The following is a 10237-nucleotide window of genomic DNA, read 5'->3' as shown; positions in this document are numbered from 1 at the left end:
AATAATAATAATAATAATAATAATAATAATAATAATAATAAATGTAATTTTACTTAAATATACTCAAATGCATGTATTGGTGTCACGATGTCTCAGTGGTAGAGCGCCCAGTTTTGATGTAAAAGGTACAATCCGAGACCATGTGAATTTGTGGTGGACAACACCGTACACGTGGGTTTTCTCGAGATTCACACGTTTCTACCTGCATTCTCCTTTAGTCAGTTTATTTCACAATGATTTATTTTCATTAATTACCAGTCTCATTTTAGCCTACAGGGCATTATCATGGGGCCTAAGACAAAGATTTTATTTCATTCTCAAAACTCAAATGTACCTATTAGCCAGACTGAAAAAAAAATAATAAAACAAATTAAACTTTAAATAAAAGGACACTTCACTTGCAGAATTGTTTAGGCTATGCTAGAAAAGCTTCTTGTAAAGCAAAACGTTTTCTTCTCCATCTCAAATAAAATATGTGAACTATTGCTGGATAAAGACTCAACTCCTCTCCACAACCATCTATTTTGAACTTTTAAAAACATTACTCCATAGTGTTTCTTGATTTCTCATACCACATTGTCCATCGGTCATTCTTTTTGCTTTCACTATGTCCGCCCATTGCCATTTTGATCATTTTATTTTCACGAAAATATCTGTCACTTCTGTGATCTTTCTGATTCACGTACTCTTCTAATATCTTTTTTTGCGGGTAATTTCCAACATATATCTCTCCATGTTTCGTTGTATAGCCTGGAGACGGTGAATATCTGATTGCGTTAGTGTCCACATCTCCGATCCATATGTCGAATTTTACAGGTAGAATATTTGAATTAAACACCTTTAGTTTTAGATACGTTGGCGTTTTACTTTTCATTATGAGCTTATCCTTTCAAATTTATATACAGTATTAGAAAATTTCCGCCGATATTAGCAAATTTTCTACAAATAATTAGAAAGTGATAAAGAAAAGTTCAATTTCCCCCAGAAATGTTGAAGATATCTAATACTCTGCTTAATCTCTTTTTATTTATTTATGCACTTAGATTGATATATTTGTATATTGATCAATATTGATCTAAGCTTACTTCTATTTGTCAAGTATGTTGTCTCATACGCAATAAAAACAATGATAGAGCAATAAAATTTACGTGTAAATTATACACATTCCTATCTCGATCCAGTTATCATGTTAAAACACTGTATTTGTTTAAACTAAAACATCCGTTCCACCTCATCCTGCAAATGTTGATGGTCTGGTAGATGGCGCAAGTTCAATTTGGTGATAAGTGGTTAATGTATTAAATTCTATTGCTAATACTTCTTGGTTTCCTTGTAGTTCGGAGTTAACGACATGTTAATTAAGTTTGGTGTAAAGGGACAAGTTTTGCCAATAGATGCCACTATAGTCTTCGTATCTCTCTCATGTAATTTTTACCTTTCACAAAAATTTACAATTTCTCTTACAAATTTCAACCTAGAGACTTCAAATTTTTCGAGAAGGAACTTCATAACCTATCGAAGGCAACAATCCGTGCCGATTTCTTATTTTGAATTTTCTTCATTGTTGAAAGAGTTATATTGTTAAAGATTTGGATATCCCTTTCAACAAACAAGCCATTTCAACAATGAAGAAAATTTTAAATAAGAAATCGGCACGGATTGTTGTCTTCGATAGGTTATGAAGTTCCTTCTCGAAAAATTTGAAATCTCTAGGTTGAAATTTGTAAGAAAAATCGTGAATTTTCGTGAAAGGTAAAAAATACATGAGATATATACGAAGACTGTAGTGACATCTATCGGCAAAACTTGTCACTTTAAACTAACCCTAAAGTAAAATTTTACAATTACCTTAAGATGTAGAATCGAAAGTCTTTGCCTCCATTGTGACGCTATAAAAGCAGACATGCTAATCACTCGGCTAACACGAGAGACAATACGGAAAGAAAAAAAGTTTTTCACATTTTAAGTAATCAATAGTCATGAAAGAGCTTGTCGTATTCTCATCGTCCATGTAACAGTCTAAAATCATATCAAGGTCCTATTTCCCTGAATGTTCTGTCCAAAGGTAGTTTTAAGAACCCATTTATCTAACGCAAGTTGACGAATAATCCTAAGCCAGTGGAGAATTGCTAGCTTCTTACCTATATGAATCAGCAAGAAATATTAATAAAAAAATTGAAATTAGGAAACTTAAGAGTAAGCTTAAACCTGAGAACTAAGATTAGGAATACTAAATGTAAAAGCGCTAATTAACTAATGTTTTATGTCATAGATAAGGGTCTATTCTATATGTCAATTAATATTCATATGGTTTTAAGACCTCCTTCTTACAGCAACATGAAGCCAGTTGATTTCGTATCAGATTGTTAAACCACAGTAGTTTTCCAAACCACAGAAATTCAAAGTAGAAGCCAAAACTGGTGGTAGAGCGTTGGCTTCGTATTCAGGATGATGTGGGTTCGATTCTCACTGCCGACCATCCTGACTGCGGTTTTCCAGGACTTTTCCTCAGCCCTACAAGGCGAATCTCAGTTCTATCGGGATGGTACCTACTAAACAGGTCCTGGCCGATACCTTTCCAAATATTTTCCGTTGTTGTTGTTAAATATCCAGCATAAAATTGGCCTCTCAGCTATCAGTTTTGGTTTCAAACGTTAGATATGGCCAGACTTGGAACTTGTTCTTGGAATACTGAACCCATATCAAAAATAGTTTCTATGTCTTCCAAATTTTGCTTTAGGAATCGATGTAAAAGCAGGAAATTGTAGTATTTTTGAACTATTTCCGGTTTTAATAGAAAAATAAAAACTGACATGAGATCTGCTTTGGGGATTTTAAGTTCAAGTACTTTAGACTTGATTCTATTCTGAATTTCTGTATTGCTATAGTACATTTTCGTGTTCCCTCCCTTCGAATATTGCCTAAGGAGGAACTCTTGCGATATCTTAATATCCAGACTCCGGGAGTACGCAGAATAACACTGACCTGAAATGTCTTCATAAGTATTTAATGGGAAATTAAGATTGGAAACACTACTTCAAGAACTATCCTTACGTGTTCCGGAATGCCACTCCGGAACCTACCACTCCGCAACCTATTCCATCTTGCCCACCCTAGGTTGGCTATTATACAGAGGTTTCTTTTTCTTTCTTTCTTTTTTTCTTTCTTTTTTTCTTTTTTTCTTTTTTCTTTTTTTCTTTTCTTTTTTTTTTTTTACAGAATACCGAACTATTATAAATCATCTAACAACTGACGTGGACATTTTTTTAGATCTACACGGTGTTTGACAGAGTAATTAAACGGGTTTTGATCAAATAATATTACTTTGTACTCTTTGTTGACACTATATTTTTTCCTGTTTGTTAACATTTCCCTGTGTAAAATGACAAATTTATGTTATATGTGGGAATTTGTTCAATAAATGAATAAATATACACGCTATATCTTACCATGTTTGCTCTATTGCAGGGGTTTTCAAACTTTTTGCAGTTGAGGCACCTTTCAACCACCAAAATTTGAACGCGCCTCCCCTGTCAAAAATGAAATGTGTCACTACATAAATACATGTATCCCTAAAAGAAAGACTATTCACTATGATAAACAATGTTTCATTTATTAATTACTAATAGAAATATCTTATTAACACAGGTGATTTACATTGTACACACTGACTACACCTTTTAATGTTATTAGCCGGTGTTAATAATTATTAATTGTGATAAGTCAGATATTTATGTGAGAATTGAAAATACGAGCAGAGAGGGAGTTTAAGTAATAAAAACCGGAACATTTAAATATTCAGCAAAGTCAATGGGATAGTTCACTATGTATTATTAAAGAAGAAGGGTGTAGACTTTAGTATGCGTGTTGCATTATAAATATGTTCTTTTGTAGAATCTTTCTTTTCCTGCGGCTTCGCTGACAACCTTCGGCGCCTCTCCAGGGAGGCGCGCACAGTTTGAAAACCTCTGCTCTATTGTGGTATAATTTTCATTATTTTCTTTTGAGTAGAGGTTACTTAACAACATATATATAAAAACATTTTTGTTATTTCTTACCATATTTGGTTTAAACATGTCAATAGACAGGAAGGAATACGGATGGGTTGAGTTGATTTTAGTTTAGCGTCCCTTTCAGCAGCGAGGCTATATGAGACGTGGACCTACTGATTAACGTGGAATCCGAACCACATGAGCTCCCGCCGGGAATCGAACCCGGGTCTCCCACGGAAAAGGCGCGTACGCTAACGGAATACGGATGGGTATAGCCGTTCTATCAGTTTCCATACCTATGCATTCCATAGTTTGGAAGTCTAATAAATTTGAAATAGAGCTCCTTTGTGGCTAAGGGGTTAGCATACGCGCCTTTGGTGTTGAAGACCCGGGTTCGATTAACGGTGGGAGCTCATGTGGTTCGGATTCCATGTTAATCAGTAGGTCCCGTCTCATATAGCCTCGCTGCTGAAAGGGACACTAAACTCCAAATCAATAACAACAACAACAAATTTGAAATAGGTGATATATACAAGGAACAGCAACTCCAATGCATAGGCTGATGCTACAAAAGTATAAACAAATCATTTAATACAATAGTTAGGAAACAAACTTTTCGGTGCGTGAATAAATATATTTAAAAAGACACAAATGTACTGGTACAGTTGGTTGAGTTTCTTAAGATGCTCTGATGTTGGAAAGAATTTTGTTGTTCTTTCTAATTATTTGTAGAAGTCTTTAACACTGGTTTCTGGGACGGATTGAAGTGTGAAAACGTTAAAATATGTCGAAGGATTCTTAGAGACTGACTAATTACTGTTAACACGAGAGACACAACAGAAGGACGTTATTACGAAACTCTCTATGTCTTCATTATTAGCTTCAAAGCTAGGAATTTTCCATCACTAATTATTCTTCAGGAAGGAGATACTACAAATAGTAGAAACAGTTAAGACTTGTTTAGTTTGCTTAATGTTCAGGGGGAAAAAACAAATTGCAAACTTCAAGACTTCTAAGTAAAATTGCAAGGAATCACTGACAACATTATAGCCTTACGGAGTTGTAAAATTGAGTACTTACGTGGTTATATCTATTTATTTGTTTGTCTTCAACACAACAGGCATAAGCCCAATTATAGTGTTGGTGTATTACAAAATAAATTTACAATAGTTTTCATATAGTTCATATTAAAAAGTGTCAATTTCTTTGTGTTCGACACATACTTTGTTATAAGAAGAGCATATTCTCCAAATTGCTCCAGATTCTTTAATAATACGTTGGTCTTTGTTTGTTTTTGCAATAGAACAGGCAAGAGTTTATCAGCACGTGTTTTAAGAGCCGAGACACGAAAGTTTAGTGTCGACATCAGATTCATACAATTAAACTCGTCTTGTACTATTTTATGGAGAAAAATCAGATATAGCTATCACTTTTCGCCTTTGTTCAAGTGTAGGGATACAGAAGTTGTCTATTAATGTTAGGTAGTTTTCATAAGATGGATAGATCGCAGTTCTCTTGTATGCCAAGTATAGAGTGGACTTTTTCCAGTTGATGTCGGTATTGCTGTTGCGATGGGCTCCAGATTACAGCAGCATATTCCAGTTTTTGATCAGACATATGAGTAATGAATTTTTGTTAGCATATGGTAAGCATATACGCTTTTGGCGTGGAAGATCCGGCTTCAATTCCCCATTGAAGCTTATGTGGTTCAGACTTCACATTAGACTGTAGATCCATAACTCATATAGTCTCGGTACTAAAAGGTATACAAATTTAAAATCCAATCGAACTTTTTTTAAATTACAGAATACGCTATACTCTCTAAAGATTCCGATTATGAAAAGAATCCATTGCTTCAGCATATACAAAGCTACCAATCCTACAGTTCTAATAGACATTTAACAGCTCCTAAGACACTAAAGAATTCAATCCTTCAACTAATACAAAGCTAGTGGCGGCTTGTGTGTCCAGCCATATCGTTAAAAATTAAACTTTCGTCGATTCAAACTAAGGAAAGAAAACTTTTAATGTTCTAATCCTTGTATACAACCATTACGTATATGAGATAACTTTTCTTCTCTTAGTTTGCTGCAGTAAAAGATTAATTTCTACCTATGTGAGTTCCCTCAAGATCCGCTACTGAAAAGTTACAAAATTCTACAAGTCAAATTCAAACTTACACTCAATTCTAATTTAATTAGAATAGGAAATTTTTGACATAAGACTCTATTGTTATTAGAATATACAACAGTACTTGTATTGAAATAAGATGAGAATTGTAACTCTGGACCACATAAAGGAGGGGTGGCGAAAAGGGCCAAAATCGGCCCCCTTTATTTTTCAATTCATTTATGCTATATTGGTAGTACTAGAGCAGATATGTATGAAAAACAGAATGTTAACCAAATATATTTTGCAATTAATGTTTTACACAGCACCATTTGTTAACAAAAAATGCACAATCGTATTATATTGTAGGTAACATGGACAAGAAACTAACATTACTGATGAAAACAAAACAAAATGAATATTAAAGAGACAAAACCTTTTCCTTTTTTATGTTGTCAAAACACTATTTGTGGTATCCCCTATTACAACTTCTTGATATAGGCCTACTACAGAATTACAATATCACAATAGTCATTTTATTAGTTTGTTCTTCACAGACCACTCAGTGCCGTAACACAACATGTAGAGAGACACACGGTTCTATTTTCACTTTCCTGTCAATCTGAGTCTCCTGCTTTGTCATCATCAGCATCTTCGTCATCGGACCAGCCAACTGCAGCATCTTGTATAAAATCTTGATAATGTGCGGAGTGTCTTTCTTGTTGGTGATGAAGGTGTCGATAGTAACCAAAAAACACAACACAGAAGCAATGTGAGCACAGCATCCAACAACACGTGCTCCAACTTTACACTGGCAATACCAAGATCCAACTGTAGCTACATTATACTGTATCCATAGAGTGTGTATCTTGGACGATGTGTGTCGGCTCCGAATTAAAACTCTTATTACATCTGAACATTCTCTGTGTAAGAACAACTTGTAAAGTCCCAGTTCATCTGTATGTTCAGCTGTATAAGAGGTTGCCTGTTTCAGCTGATATATGCCCAAGGTCAGTGGTTTAAGTTCTTCAAGTGTTAAACGAGGGAAGTCGGTCAAAGTGTCAGCTGTCATTTCTTGCCAAATAACTCTTTTTCTTAACCACTTTTCTGCAGTCACGCAGTGTTGCAACTCATTGGGATGGAAGTGCAATGCTAACATTCTTTCTCCAATTATTTTTGCACTTTCATCATCTTCCATTATTCGAGGAGACCTAAATGCATTGCAGATGCTACTTACAATTTTGACATAGTCTCCTATGTATGGCACTTGAGAATTGGGCATGACGTGGGCTAGTGCTTGAAAAGTTTTTAGTAAACCATTTGAGGCTTCTACTACCCATCTCACTGATGTAACTAATCTCGACTCATTAGCCTCTTGTGTAGTATGTTGACTTTGTTTCTGTAGGAAATGTGGCATCTTTACTATTAGATTCAAGTCTTCCAAAAGATTCACACTGTCTCTGAATCCTCTATCTACGATGATGACATCATCCTCATTAAGCCAACGTCTTAAACCCTCTGCTTGTTGTCGCATATGCGCTGTGATAATAGAGGAATCGTTGTTCTTCCCATCTGCAAAATATGGACCTAAGACATCCAAAATGTACCCTGTGGTGCTCACAATCAACATGGGTTTAACCAGGGGTCTACCTTTTTGAATTGAATATGTCCCCCTCTGAAACTGGTAGTTCGAGCTCTTCTCTATATAAATGTAAGTTCCATCCACAACTATTACAGCTTTATCCTCTCCTTGTGTGAAGATGGTCTTCGCAAATGCTCTGGTGTGTTTCTGAATAAAATCATCTCTAGTAATATGATTGAAACCGAGATGTTTCGGAACGAATTCAGACATGAGAGCCTTACGAACAGTGTGAACACATCGTTTTATGACATCTTTTGATAAGGCAAAAATGGTAGATAGGATATTATAGGACAAACCACAGCGAAGTTTGGTTAAAAATACCGCTAAACTAGTTCGGGCACTTCTGTTGACAGTGTGTTTCACGTGACTACTTATGATTTCAAGAATAACATTGAACTGCTCAATTGTGGTCCCGGTTAGTCTCCAATAGTCGTCATTATTCAAAACATCAGGAATGTCAAAGTCTAATCCCTTCTTAGATGCAATGTTACGCAGTCCTTCAATCAGATCTTTTATTTCGGTTTTGTTGAAATTGGTCTGATCACACATTTTCGCGATCACTGCATTACTTCTGAGAAAATCACCTACTAAATGCCGTGAGCAATACCGCACTCCTTTAGGAATAATAACGCCATTTTCAACAAAGAACTTGCACCGAGCTCTTGGAGGTATCAGTTTAAGGTTTTTGTCACTGTTGCAAAATGATGCATTTTTTATGCGTATTAGCAGTCCGACCCAAATCAAGGCAAATGTTTTTTGGTGACTCAGGATGAGACGCAAGTATTTCCTGCGATGCGGCAGTAGGCATCTCTTGTGCTGCGGCAGATGTCGATGCGGACGGAGTTTGCGAGGAGCGGTCCTCCGAACGCGAACGTAATTTGCTTCGTCGTTTGTTCTTGTATCCCTCAGTGTAACACTTGCCACAAACTCTCGTATTAACCACCAAATGTTTGTTTTTCGTTTTCAAATAATCTAATATTTCCAAATTGCGTAACATTTTTAAAGCACGTAATGCCTTTCGAGATCCACAACAATCACAATTGCACTATTTAGGCATCTTCGAACAACTATTCTTTACACTAAACAACACGAAACATTCCCATCCGACTTTCACTCGACATACAACAGCACGACCTGGAAGAAAAAGCTCTTATTGAGTAGTTACGATACAGAGTGGCCTTGTCAGCTGTGTTCTCAGTGTGCTGTGGTGGTTGAGGGAGGAAGGGGATGGGTTTCATTTTCACTATGAGCGCTGTGGAGTACTGTGGCCATTTTTACAAATGTTAACGGTTATCCACTCCTACACAACATACTTAAAAATAATTTTCGTACTCCGTTGCGCTATATACGTAATAACTTAGTAAATGTCGAAAAACAACTCCTTTTCAAGGATTTTCTTGCAACAAGCCTCCTTCCACAAATATTTTCCTATAAACCACTCTGCACTGTATGAAAATGCTTATTATTTTTTGAGGTTTTATATCTTATAGATTGCTCATATAGGTCAAATCCAGTCCGTACCGCTACTTTAAAAACGACCCCCCGCGGGGGCCGATTTTGGCCCTTTTCGCCACCCCTCCTTTACTATCAAGAGTATCAACACCATGCGGCACAAATCTAGATCATTTAATTGTACTACTGACAGTAGTGACACCACACGGCGGAGCTATAAATCTTTTGCTTCCACCGGAGCCAACGGTGACATTTTAGTATTTAGCCTTAGAATATACATACATTCATGTCCAAAATGATTGTCGCATATCTATAACTGTCTTCTTGTAAGAATATAATTTGATAATGATTTTGCAGGGTACTTTTAATACTGATACTATGTGTATAATCGGGAAATGTATATTTGTGGTAAATTTCATAGGAAAAGAATTATAAATACGAAAATTAGAATGAGTAAAACAAAATGTTGCTAAATGGACAACAAAGTTTTATGTTTGTTTTATTGTTCTTATTTACTGCTCCTTTGACAAGAAATTTTCCACATACACGTCTTTACCAATTATACACATACTAACATTATAAGAAATACAGAGTGAATTCGTTATCAAATTATATTCCTACAACAACATATTTATAGACATGCGACAATAATTTTGGACATGAGTGTACACACAAAATCACTGATGTTTTAAACGATCAATTGCTGTTTGATATTTAATGCATTTCTTGTAACTTAATAGTAATATGTTGTCAGCACATTCTACGATAATTCGCTGTAATTTTACTGAAAAAGTTGACAGCAAACTGATAATTGACTTCGAATCTCCCAAAGAAAAATTTTACATTTCCGTCTAGTCTGCGTAGACAATGTAAAGTGCGTATATAATATGGAAGTAGATTCCGTTGTATCTATCTATGACAAAATTGTTAAAAATAATGCGTTCAAGGGGAAAACTTAAAAAAAAAAAAAAAGCAAAATATGTCTGTGAGTGTTCACTCACAATCCAATATTTTTCCTTCTCTCTCATTTGCAACTTAAATG

Source organism: Thermobia domestica, chromosome 1, assembly GCF_964235325.1.
Source record: "Thermobia domestica chromosome 1, izTheDome1.hap1.1, whole genome shotgun sequence".
Taxonomy (NCBI): Eukaryota; Metazoa; Arthropoda; class Insecta; order Zygentoma; family Lepismatidae; genus Thermobia; species Thermobia domestica.
Note: the sequence above shows the minus strand (reverse complement) of the source record.